Raw genomic sequence first — 13,946 nt, forward strand, 5'->3', positions numbered from 1 at the left:
ATAATTCCATAAATTGAAATAAAAAAAATGTTCAAATTGACCAGGTAAGAACTTTATAAATATGAATTTGGTTAATTTTCTAAAGCAATGACCTAAAAAAAACTCTTGGATGATAAATTACTTGTTTTCAGAAATGGCTGATTTCAGAGAACTTTAAAACATTAAAATTTATGTTATTTCCAAAAAACACATTAAAATTTCGAAATAAATAACATAAATTATGATCACCTCTCTAATTAAAGTGATAAAGGTTTTTTTTTAAATGAAAATTCAGATAACTAAGTGCAAAGTTTGGATGGTAAACTCCGAATATCCAACACAAAACAAACATCTAATATTATTTTCTCCGAAAGTATTAACATATTACTCGCGTATTTATGAGAAAAAACAATGAAATTTGAAAAGAATGTGATTAAATAATTACTCTTTCGGATGTTTTGTCTTCCACATTAATTGGAAAAACAAACAAATAAAATTATACCTGGAAAGCAATCGATGCATATTAAAACTAAAAGCTCTTGGGTATTACCTTTTAGCAAAATCTCTTTTTGCATCTAGTCGAAATGAAATAATAAATTTTGAAAACTGAAAAACGACTCATTATTCGAAATGTATGAAATATTCAGAGTTCAGATCAGTATTATGTTTTCAGTCTCTTATTGTATCGTCAAATGCAAATTAAATTCTTTACTTCTGTTTCATTTATAAAAAGACTCATTTTAAATAACTTTTCTCGAGAGAACTGAATAGATTTTTTGAAAACTTATAATTAGAAAAACTGCGGAATTGGTGAATAGTTTGTGAAATTATTCTTTTACAAAATCATCATTAGATCTTTTTGCATTTTTAATGCGACAGAATTCGTGTTTGCATTGCCTGCAAAGAAAAATAAAATGAAGCTAATATAATTAAACATTGATTCATTAAAGCATCTTCACTTTTTCAGATATCATTTTTGTTGACTCATTATAAATCATGCAATTATAACATTGCGCAAAAACTTCAGCATAGAAACAGGTAGGAAACCATCCTAAGTTTCAAATTTATTATCTCAAGAGTGGATTACTGTGCAAGTGCAAGTTTTTTTTGTTGCTTAATTGCTGATTTGGACGGATTAAAAGGCGAACGGGTTTTTAGAGAACTCGTTCATTTTTGTTCTAGAGAAACGAAATTGGTTACTAGATTAGAATCCATATTCGCAATGCATTCTTTGGGTATTAACAGGGCTTTTCTTTTCCGGAATAATAATCAATTCCAAAACTGACGCTCTGGTGAACGGGATCCGGAATGATCCACTTAAATATTAATTAATGGCTCGCATTCCTTAACGAACGCTGTAATTAAATAGTGAATTATGAATGCATCGCTGAGAAAGAAAAAATAACGGAAGATATTATTTTTTTTTTCATTTTGTTTCTTACGAGCAAAAGGGGCTTTAGCAGCATCGAAACGTGATGATAAAAATATCGGGAGAAAGCAAAAATAGAATTATGTTTTAATTTTTCAAAAACTATATCTTATGATTTTAAAAAATGCTATTGATGTTTATATTTTCATCAGTATCGATAAACACCATGAAATGGATAAACAGATTAATTATTAAAAATTGCGAAGTTGGAGTAAATAATAAATGACTTTTAACGTATCTGTGAACGGCAACAATATGTATATATATATATATATATATATATATATATATATATATATATATATATATATATATATATATATATATATATATATATATATATATATATATATATATATATATATATATATATATATATATATATATATATATATATATATATATATATATATATATATATATATTGCAAATTTATTTCTTTTTTTCGTTAGGATGGGACTAAATGATTCCTTTTTCCTCAGCTAGATCGATGATTTGCATTTTAAAATACACAAGTAAGCGAAAAGAAAAAAAATTACGAGATTAAGTTTCATAAAACGTTAGCAGTTTGGAAAATTTCTGACAACTGATTGTAACATTTTAAATAAAAACTATTATCATGACAGTTTATGCAGAAATTATATTTTTGCACTTAAATAAAGATGATATATTTTAGAATGAATTCCGAACTATTATGACTGCAATTAATATCCATAAAGGCGAGTCAAATTATTAAATTAGATTATAATACTTGCTATTTTATAGCTTCTGTAACTTCTTCAATCACCACACCAATTTCCTTCAGAAAATTTTTCTAAGTATCAAGTGTTTGTGTCCATTTACATTTACAATGAATTTTTCAGACTTTCAAATAAATTTCTATTCTGTAACCAGCTGGCATACACAGCGAATCTTTTTGACTCTGTCCTGTCTCTTTTGTTTAGGAATTCTAAGGTATTATAAAAGTTTACACCAGTTACTCCTTATACTTTTATAGAGGGGCTAGAAGAATAGAATTATAACAACAGAAATTAATGTAACAATGTATCTCATTTTGACCAAATTATTGGAGTCAAAATGACCTCTGCCTGCTTGCGTCAGTGTTTCAGATTCTTTTAATGTTATGCTCATGACCCCGTAAAACTGAGCATCAGAGATTCGCAGATCTTCTGAAGTGTTCCTACTGATAGTGAAAATGACGAGAGCTTAGATGCGTCAGATATTGAAGAAATTTTGGAAAGAAATCATGATACAGAAATCAGAACAAAACGCAGATTCTGAATACTCTAGAACATCGGATCGATCATTTACTGCCTGTGAAAAAAAGTAGCAAATCCGTATACAAATTACATTCTCTTATAATATAAATAAATTATCTTGAAATTTATGTTAAAAATTTACTTCATTCCTCACACACGCACGCACACACACACACACACACACACACACACACACACACACACACACACACACACACACACACACAACACACACACACACAAATGAAATACAAAAGTATTTGTTTGTATGTTACGCTTCTTTTTCTAAAAAAACATTCAAATATAAACTATATATAAAAAATATAGATTTTCTTATTCTTTCAATATTTGTATACAGAAAAAAAAAACGATTTATTTAAAAAATAATAAATTTTATGTGAATGGAATGGGGAAAAAGGAACTGCAGAAAACAAATTATGGGAAAACGAGTTCAGTTTTGTTTTTTCTTGTTAAAAATCGAATTTCTATCTTAAATAAAACATATTTGCATGAAAAAATTCATATTTGATCGCATTTTTTTTATACAGATAGCTAAGTAGACAAGGCGTAAGTGCCTGACATTTGAGTGTTTCATAAACCTGACGAAATGACTCTAGTAGCGAAAGTTCGTAGCGAATGGACTGGGATGAATGCCTCGGATGTTTCGTGTGTCTGCCTTATAAACCATTCCGAAATACGTAGCCCATGTTCCTTACAAGCACTGCGTGATTTAGTGAGGAAATCCGAAGAAAGTGACCGCATCTCTGATAGACCATAATCTGGACGACCGACAGTTCCTGAGGACACTTGTGAAAATACTTCATATAATGACTTCCGTGCACGTTCAAACTGTAAGAGATGCAGCTCGTGTATTGGATTTTCTGAAAACAACAGTCACAGAGCTGCCGAGCTCTGTAATCTACATGTTTCTGTGCTGGTTTAAATATACTATATCCCTTTTATATGTTCCTATACCTCGTTTGGACGCAGGGACCCTCAACAACACATCGACTTTACAAATGAATTTGATGATGATGAAAACGGTGGTTTTTTCGCATATTATGGACCGACAAAGCGCATTCCATTTTAGCTGGCAACGGCGGCAGATCCATGCGTTTTGCCGTCAGTATCTTTATATGACATCAAAATTACTATTTGGTGGGATATGGCCGAATTATTGTCGGCCCGTTCTGCTTTGAGGAAGCGACAACAACTGAGTTCGTAAAAGTTTTGTGACAGCTTTTCGTTATACAGCCCGTGTAGCAAAATTTCGTTAGACCAGAACAGTTCACTGGATGACATCATTTGGATGCAAAATGGTGCATCTCCACATATAGTGACGTCTGTTCACAAAGTTCTGGAACACCATTTTTGAAGCGCATCATCTCTCACCATTTTACTTTTTCCGTAGCCTGCGCAATTCCCCGACCTCATTCTTATGGATTTCTGGTTCTGAAGATGTCTTGAATCTAGAGTATACATGAACAATCTGCATATTTTTCCAGATTTGAAAGACTGTCAAATGGGAAATTGCGAACATCCCTTATGCAATGTTACTTTCTGTTTTATTGTCCCCAGTCTCCTGAACACAATGCATAATTATCCGTGATAGCACCCGTGTCGAAAATATGTTATCCAAATTAATGGCTCCTTTTCTCCGATCCATGTTCTCCTCAGTGACTGGTGTCTTGCCTCTATAATACGAAAGTTTCCTCGATCGAACTTTTTTTTCGCTTTTTGAAACGCTTTTTTTTTTCGTGCGCGTGAAACGGTCACCATTCTATTCTATAGTGATTTCTAAGGATTTTTAATGCATTGAACAGTTTACAAAAAGTGGGCGTTGTCATTCAAAAATTTCATGTTTCTTTACCTGTAACCGTAACCGTGAACACCTCTGTGTTGCTATTTACCAAATCCCAAGTTTATACCTCTGAATAACTACATCTGAAATCTAGGTTCGATTACTTGAACGGACCGGCTATTAGAGATCCATTAATTGACGAAGTTTTTTAATAACCATGTACATTTATATGCTTAAACAAAAATGAAACATGAATTTTCTTTATTTTTTTATTGAAATTCCATATTTAAAATGACAGTCATCTAATTAAATGGAACTTTCCCTGTAATTCTGAGAAGAGAAAAGTGCAGTATTACGTCATTGGATATCTCGTATTTTTCTATGTATTGCCATTTTGGGATTCCGTAATAGCTAAAAGAAAGTTCATGGTATAAAATTCGCATTTTATATTTCTTGGCTTTTTTTCTGGCCAGTTGAAGTTATTAATTTCGACTAATTGAATTGTTTTTGCTTTAAAAGGTTTAAAGATATGTTTATAACAATTTCAGTATATTTGTTTTAGTAAATTGTTGTAGAATATTTAAAAATTACAATAAAAACGATCGTTGTTTACATATTTTTAGGCAAACATAACCGAATATTTATGTAAATTTTTGAGAAAAATATTCGAAATCATAGTATAAAAATGAATTAATATATTATTATATCTGTCTTTGTCTTTTGAGTCAACTTTTTTCTTTTTTTAGTTTGATAGTTATTGTAATGGGTTCAAACTATATATTCATTATTAAGTGAATTCATTTCTGATTTCGAAACGTGTACAATACAAAAACATTATACTGATTGTTAAAATAGTAACTCAAATATTTAAAAGCTCGAAAAATTTGACTTTCAAGCAATTGTTTTAGAAAATAATTTTTCCTGTATTGAATTTTCCACCGATTAACTTTGTTGCGAGATTGAATTTAATTTGAAAGTATTTCTTATTTCAATTCTTAATTTTCCATTTTATGAAGTGCTTCGACTTCGAGTTTTAAAATTGGTTTCTTTTTTCATATTGTAACAATAAAAAATAAAATAGTTTTCTCAAATTTCAGGAAATAAGACTATTGCTTACAATTGTTTGTGCAAAACAAACTCGCCAGGAAAACAATGCTTGCTAAGTTTTGCAGCGTTTGGAAAATATAAAACGTAACTAAATATTTATTTTACAAATATATTTAAAAATTTATTTAAGGGAAAAATGGAACAATAAACTTTGAATAATTCCCAAGTATTTACGAGAACATAATAACTGGAAATTAGAATAATTAAACCAAGAATCTACTTGCAAACAATTGTCTTATATTTCCACTTCATTTATTTAATTTTGGAAAATGTGTTAAGCAAAATAATTTGGAAGAAAATATTGTATTTGAAAATAAATCCATTTCTAGTTAAGTATAAGTTATATATAAGTTATTCATTTGGCACAGTCTTATGTTTAGTATTGAATATTATTTTTCAAATCAGGAAAATACGTGTTTCACAAACAATTACAATGTAAAGCCTATACAAAACTTTTGAAATAAGTCAAGGAATGTTTCTTTTTTTCTATTGATTTTGAGATGAACTTTAGCGCTAGTAATATTATATCCATATTTTTAGTGAATTTCATATTTAACGACTGATTCTATTTAAATGGATGGATATGGATTATGGTTTTCCATATTTATGGTGGATCACACAAAAAAAGGTTGATAAAAGTATTTTTTAAAGAAAAAGTTTTAAAATGTAATTATATAAAATATTTCTAATCTTTTTCTGAATTGTAAACAATTAGAATTTTTTTTGTTCATAAAATAGTTTTAATTGTAATAAAATGAAATGAATGTAAAATCAATCATACAAACATTTTCCCTATTATTTTAATTAATTCAAATAGGTATTATTATTTTTGATAAACAGCGTAGTAACACACTAGTTTTCAATAAATGTTGACATTTGTTTCTTCAGATAATCATTGTTAAATTCACATTAAAAACACTGTATTTATCAGAAATTATACAAGTTCGTGATTATGCACAATTGTTGTAGTTCCTCAACTAAGTGCAGGAATAATCCTTTGTTTATTGTAACTAAATTGTAGATAAGCAATGGAATAAAGCCATTTGATACATATAAAATTTTAATTCGGATCTAGATTTTTTAACTAAAAATCTGAAATTTTATCGAAAGATTTTCGTTTTAGTTCTAGCAAATGCTATAAGACAGTGGGAATTATTCTTTGATCTCTAGCATCTGAAATCTGGGGAAAAATAACGGAAAAAGAAGCCCATTATATCTCTTTTCAAATTTTACATAACATAATGATTTCTAGAGGCTAAAAAAAGAGACCTCAACAGTAAAGAAAAAAAAATGTTGTTAACAAGAATTCCGAGGCAGATGAAAACAAACAAGCTCTAATCGTTGATACAAAGAGAGCGGAACGGGGAGAGGAAAAGGTGTCAGGACGAGAAAGCAGAGGCACTGTTTGGTATTCACTTTAGAAAACCAGCGAGCGATTCAAGCGAAAGGGGGGTGGGCACGTGCTAATAACAAACGAGGCTTCCAACTTCGAAATTAGCCTCCTCCGTGATGATGATGCCCTCCGAGAAGGAAACAAGAGCAACAAAAAAATTGTCAAAATAAAATAATAATAAAAAAGTTGAAAGCGGGGTGGGCGAGAGATGGATGGGGGTAGGGAGTGAAGGTGGGAAGGAATGATCATCATAAACATCATCGTAATGTGGCAGCTGATCCCCATCATCAGCAAGGACAGGAACCAATCAAACTTCATCGCCATGGACCTTTTCAAACACGGAGGGTGGTGGGGTAGGGGAAGGGATGCTGAGGGGGACCGCGGGCTTCCGGTTGCCAAGGCAACGTCCTCTCAGGTGCCTTTTGTGACGGTGGTAGGAAGAAAAGAGATGCTCATTTGAAGCAGGGCAGACGTCTTCTCCTGATGAGCGCGGGTCTTCATTAGGCCTCTGAGGGAGCACAAAACTCGGTCTTTTTTCTTTTTCTTTTCATTTCATTACTTTTTTACCTTTTTCCCTCCCTCTGCCCCTCTCTCTTTTAAAAGAAAGACAAGGCAGCTTCAGGAAAAGCCTTGCAATAATGAGGACAGAGCACAAACCAGAGCTATTATGTGTCTGATGTTGGAAAAAAAATTTAAGAGAAAAAATTATATCTTCAGTAAAGAGACAATGAAAAAAAAACAAAAAAAAAAAAACTTCTTAGTGTCGTCAAACATTTTTTAATACTCCTTTTCCGCATTATTCGTGTTTAAATCTCTGTCGAGTACCGATATAATTTTTTTTTCTGTTTTGAAATTAGCGGTAGCAAGAGAGATCGATCAAATAATAAATATATTCAGGATGAAAAAAAGAAAGAATAAAGGGAAAAAATGGCTATTCCATGTTTATAAATAAGAATCAATGGCTTTGCATGAATTTACATACCTGTATCATTAACGAGTTGTATATTTAACTTTAAATAAGACAGAATCCGAAATAGATTTGATAAGTGTCTAATCATCATTGACTCATTAACTAAGAGTTTTTATTTTGAGATATATGTAAAGAACCTTAGACAAGACACATGTAAAGAATTTTAAAAACAAGGCTTAAATTATAATATTTTAGATTACACATTCTTTAAACTGTATCGAAATACTAAACAGTGATAGTAAACTCGTATTTACTTTATCTTATAAACAGCACAAATGTCTAAACTTTGAAAACACATCAAATTTATGCGATGCAAATTTGCGATATCTTTGAAAAAACGTTTAACTATTTATTCATATTTGACATCTATCACCAAGAATTTTAAGAAATGGCTGTGAAATGAAAATAATTATTTATATTTATTTCAATTAACATCTCCTCTATGCACTATAGTTTGAAATTGAAATTGAAATTATTTTTAATCATTTATAATTTTATTATTTCTTCTTTAAAAACAACCGTATTGGAAAAGTGAAAGTGGCATGGGTGTTAAATTACGATTACAATATTTTATTCCGAAATTTGTGAGAAACTAAAACCGATTGAATGGCCGAAGCGAACTTTGCGTATGTGTCTCACTAAAACCTAAATTTTTGTATAAGTTGAATTTATTATAATTTATCTTGAAAATTAGTAAAACTTGGCATGACTTGAGATATTAATTATTTATATTGTTGTCTACTGATCACCGCGTATTACATGCCTTTTCAATTTCGTTTTGGTACTCATTGAATATTTTGAAGGAGAAAAAGAAGGTGGATGTTGTCGCAACTCGTAAAAGACAGCATGCGTTTCGAGTAGACTGATTTCATAAACGTGATATTTTGTTACTATAAATCTGGCTTAATGACATTTGCTTCATCGCTATATTGAAAGTTCCGATTATGATTGCGGAAGATTAAAATAATAAGAGTGAAACGGAGAATACAAATGAAAATCTCTAATTCTATCATCCTGGAACTTTTACATAATTCCTTATTCTTAAAAAGTAAGGGAATATAACATAAAAAAATAAATAGATAAGAAAAGAGAAGGCATTTAGGAGCGTGTTTTTTTTTTCACAAAGTTTTTTTTTCCTTTTTGCATTGTAGATATCATTTCGTTACGAAATAATAGCCAAATTTTGAATAAAATTTGAATGGACTGAGAATTGAATTTTTATTTATAAAAATAGGCTTAGACCTGAAAATGAATTTCATTTATTGAACGTTGTACTCATATCAATAAACAAACAAAAAAAATCATCCTTCAGTTTTTTTTTTACAGATATGTTTCATAGATCGTTTATTTTTCTTGTTACAAAATCCTTATATATATTAATTCGATTTGTTTTTAGAAATAACGCTGTTCAAATGATTATTTAAATATTTGATGAGCATAAACAAATGAGAGAAAAAGAATTAAAATGTATGTAAAAAATTGCTATGATTGCTTCAATAAATGCAATATTGCTTGAAAGAAGATATCGCAGGAAAGAAAGGAAGAGTTAAAAATGGTTCCTTGTTTCATGGGAAAAATCTTCTAACTAAATTAATGAATAATTAATTGTTTTGAGAAATACTTCATTTATATAGAACTGATTTCATTTAGTCGATTCTGACTACTAATTTCAACTATTAATAAACTATTTTATGCTATGAGAAATTCGAATCGAATTTAATGATTTAAACTTGAATAATTCTTACTAAGAAATATCTTCGGTAACGTACGAAATAAAGTTGTAAATAAAGAATTATGACTTATTAAAAATTTTCTCATTTGCACTTATTCTTAACTATATTCATTAACATGAATGTTTAAAATTCTTACATACATGAAACGCACATGCAAATATTTATTTTATATCGAAATGTGTTATTTTCCATTAATCACGCTTTTAATGCAAAAAGTTAACAAATTCTTCTATATATATATATATATATATATATATATATATATATATATATATATATATATATATATATATATATATATATATATATATATATATATATATATATATATTGTTGTCTGTCAATCTGTCAAATGTTAATTTTTTGATTCAGAAAAATTGTATTAATAAGTTTATTTTCTCTTTTAAAAGATTAGTTGTTCTGCGTAGGGGCCCTGGCCTAGTGGTAGCGCGTCTTCCATTTGTTCTGGTCGTCCACAGTTCGAGTCCCGGCTCAAGCATGGCTGCTCTTCCCCCTGTGCTGTATCTGTAAGGTGTGTGAAAGAGAACCATGTAAAAAGGGGTCGTGTAGGTGATTGTGTGAGTGTCATCTTCATATGAGCTAGCAGTCAGACTTCTGACTTAGGGTCAGGGACTTTTATCTTATTGCACAAACTCGGCTTAAATCACTGACTTTATAAGCGGACTTGTCTATGGCAAGTGCATGGGTAACAACAACAGGAATTTATGGAAAAATTAACGAATTTCTTATCAACTATCATTTTCAGTGCAATACAAATAAAAGTTTATATAATTTTCAAAACCCTTAATTAAAAAATATTTAAATTATTTTTAGCAATTTTGTTATGAAAATACTAAGATTCGCAATGAGAAGGATTGCTAAATGATCTACATTGGTTTGATATTGATTTAATATGAGATATTTAGGTGTATGAACAATGTTGGAAGACATTTTTGCGATCACATTAAACACAGTATCTGTGATTCTGAATTTGAGTGCTCTAACTGTCGTTACAAATACTTTGACCTTTATGTAAACCAAAAATTGACACAGAACAGTAATGTTCGATTTCAATTCATGGAACCAAAGAACATTGAACTTTTTCCTTCCTTGATACCTTTTTTTACAACAATCGAATGTAAAAATAACTATTTCTGCATTATTTGTGTTATGCATCGGACTAAAACTACTAACGCAACTATTTCATAGTAAAAATTTTACAGCATTAAATTGAATGGTTCTTTTGTAAAAAATGTTTATCATCTGGGAAAGACTTTAAGACCACCCTGTATTTGTATATAGATAACTGTAGTGCGATTCACATACCATTCAAAAAATGTCCACGAAAATGCTTCTGCGAACGATATTTCCTGCGAGCCATAAAAGCCCCTTTTTTTTATAATCCGCTTTTCATGGTTTGCCCCCTTGTAAATACTACCTCCAATTGTGTGTGTGTGTCCCCCTTCCCCTCCCTTAATCGCAACATCCTAATCCGCCCTTCTGCAGACCAACTTCTCTCTCTCGCCACACGGTTTTCCCTTAATGCTCATTCCATTTTACTGTACTTCTCTTCTTTTTTCCGCCCTCCGTCTTTTCTATTTTTTGACTTTGGTCGGTGACCGAATGAAAGAGATGGATTATGAGCAGGACGATGGGCGTCCCCAAGGGTCATGTGCTCCGGCATCCATTTTCTTCCTCCACCCTCTCTCTGACTTCTTCTTCTCCTTCTGTCATTTAAAAGGGGTGGTGGAGGAAAGTGGAGTGCGTCGTGGCTGTGATGGATGGGTTCGAGCGTTTGTTCTGGAATATTTATCGCTGGGCCGCGACCGCCGACTGTAATTGGATGACTTATCAGAGAACTCTTTACCTGCGCGGAGGACTCTTTTTTACTTGGTTTGGGGGGGGGGGGAGTGGGAAGGTTTTATTTGAATAATTAGAGGCATTCAAAGAGAATAGGGGATTATTTAGTAGAGTGAAAAAGCTTAAAGAGCTTAGATTTGGAGAGCGATATATATTCCTCCTTTTTTTTTTTACCTTCTACTATGGCGTTTCCTTTTTGTGAAATCGACAAACAAGGCTTTTTAAATTTCTTCTAAAAGGAAAAATGTATGTTTTTTCTCCCACCATTTAACTTATGAGCATATTTTAGAAAAAAAAAAGTGCAGAAGTTTATTCCGTTGAAAAGTATCATTTCATTGGCATAGAGCTGATATTTCTTTATCCACAAAAGTTAGGAATATGCTATCTATGGAATAGAGTTTTCAAATACTATTATCTTATGGATGAAAATTAAATATTATAAAATAATTGAAAAATACGACATCTTTTCAAAAATTACTTAAGCGAATAAAATGAAAAAAGATCTGATTCAATTTTGTTTCCTTCCTTAAAGCTATGAAAGAGGAAACTTACTTTATATTTATTCTTTTATAAGAGCATACACACAAAAGAAGAGGGATATTAATAATGAGTTTCTACTCTAAATGTAAGATGAAATTTAATTACAATAGTAAGTTAATTTAATTGAAGGAATGCATTAGAAAATTAAGATTCAGTAATGTAATAACTTCGCTAAAGGTTTGTTGTTGTTGCTAATTATGGCACTTGTCATAAACAAGCCCGTAGACGAAGTCAGCGATTTTAATCCGAGAAAAATGATGATGATGTCGTCACCGCGTTACAACGGAAAGAGGGGTGCAGTAGCTTCTGAGGGTAGGCACCCCTGAGCATCCGAGGGCAGAAGTCTGACTTCTAGCTCATATGAAGATGATACTCACACGCTTGCACAGCCCCCTTTCACAGGGGGGGGGGAGCTTTTTCACACACCTCACAAATAGAAAACAGGATAAAGAACAACCATGCTCGAAAAAGAACTCGAACCCGGGACGCCTAGATCAAGAGAAAGACGCGCTAGTCCTAGGCCAGGACGCCGGCTAGTTTAATGTAATTTGCAAGAACATAATAATTTAAATTTAAAGTTACGAATAAAATACGAAGTCCTTGGAGTTGAAATATTAGTATTACAGTTTTATTCTCAGATCTTTGACTTAACCAATAAGATATTAGTGATTAAGTGCGGCTTGTCAATGTCAGTTTCATGTTTGAATCATTGCAAAATAGGCACAGATTTTCTTCATTTCATTTATTTATTCATAATTCTTCCATTTTCTTTGATCTAATATTATTTTTTTTCGTTTATAGTCCTTCTCATTTACAGTTCTGATGTATTATGCATTACAATCCGTCTGATAATTTCTAATTTCTAATGCGGCACAAAGCTTGAATAAATAATGGTAATCTTGCTCTCAGACAATATATAGAAATATAGAAAAATTCAAATTCAAAATATAGAAAAATTATATATATTCGATATTTTGGAAAAATTTATTGTTATACACGTTTTAAAAATTTACATAAACCTACATTACATACCTTCAGTTTGATTTAAATATTGCTAAAATACAGACTCGTCTACAATGGCGAGTCTGAATAGCGGATCAAATTTCTGAATTTGAAATCTGCAATTCAATAAATTTATTAACTAATTAAAAATTCAAAAATCACTTAAAGATGTTTCAATATCTCAAATGTCCTTATATTAGTATTAGAATTAAAATAACAATAAATGTTCCAAATAGGATGTGTCATCTAATTAGGAAGTTGAGTTAATTCGTTGGTCAACGGGTTAAAAAAATGTTTTACCTTTATGCGTTTGTTAGTATTTGTACCAGAAGATATCGTTCATTCTTTGTTATTGCTTGTTATTTCTTTATATGTTTAAATGGTCTCCTTCGATGTAATGTATAAAATTTCATAAATGCTGTTTATTGAATTCGAATTAAGGAATTCCTTAAAATAAAAAATCATAATTCATGATTAGCAACCTTCGTTTTATCAAATCAGAGTCAAGTTATATCTCACGTCGTCTTTAATTTTTTTTTATGTATTCAAAAGTTTTACTTTATCTGTTAGATATTGCATGTATGCGCTTAAATCCATAGATCGTTGCTTCTTATTAATACCTTTTTGGCTTGCTTAATTTTCGCACCTAAATCGATGAATCATTTATTTTTGTGTAATATTAGTCATGACTTTTCAGGAAAGCTAGAAGTGAATTCTTTAAAATTAGTAATGAGTATTTAAGAAAATGGGAAGTGAACTGTGGAGAATAAACCCTTCTACAACGGGTAGAAAAGAAAATCGCATTTCATTACGCTCATTTAGTTTCGTATTGTTGGGAGCAGAATTTCATCATTACAGATACGTCTGAATGTA

At 30.7% G+C, this 13,946-nt stretch overlaps 1 protein-coding gene across 5 annotated transcripts in view; it reads right to left on the minus strand.

The window, feature by feature from the left end:
• The window catches only part of LOC129981916 (myelin transcription factor 1-like), a 295,518-nt gene that overhangs the window by 108,137 nt on the left and 173,435 nt on the right, over positions 1-13,946 (minus strand). The window lies entirely within an intron of this gene.

The sequence above is a fragment of the Argiope bruennichi genome, chromosome 8 (assembly GCF_947563725.1).
Source record: "Argiope bruennichi chromosome 8, qqArgBrue1.1, whole genome shotgun sequence".
Taxonomy (NCBI): Eukaryota; Metazoa; Arthropoda; class Arachnida; order Araneae; family Araneidae; genus Argiope; species Argiope bruennichi.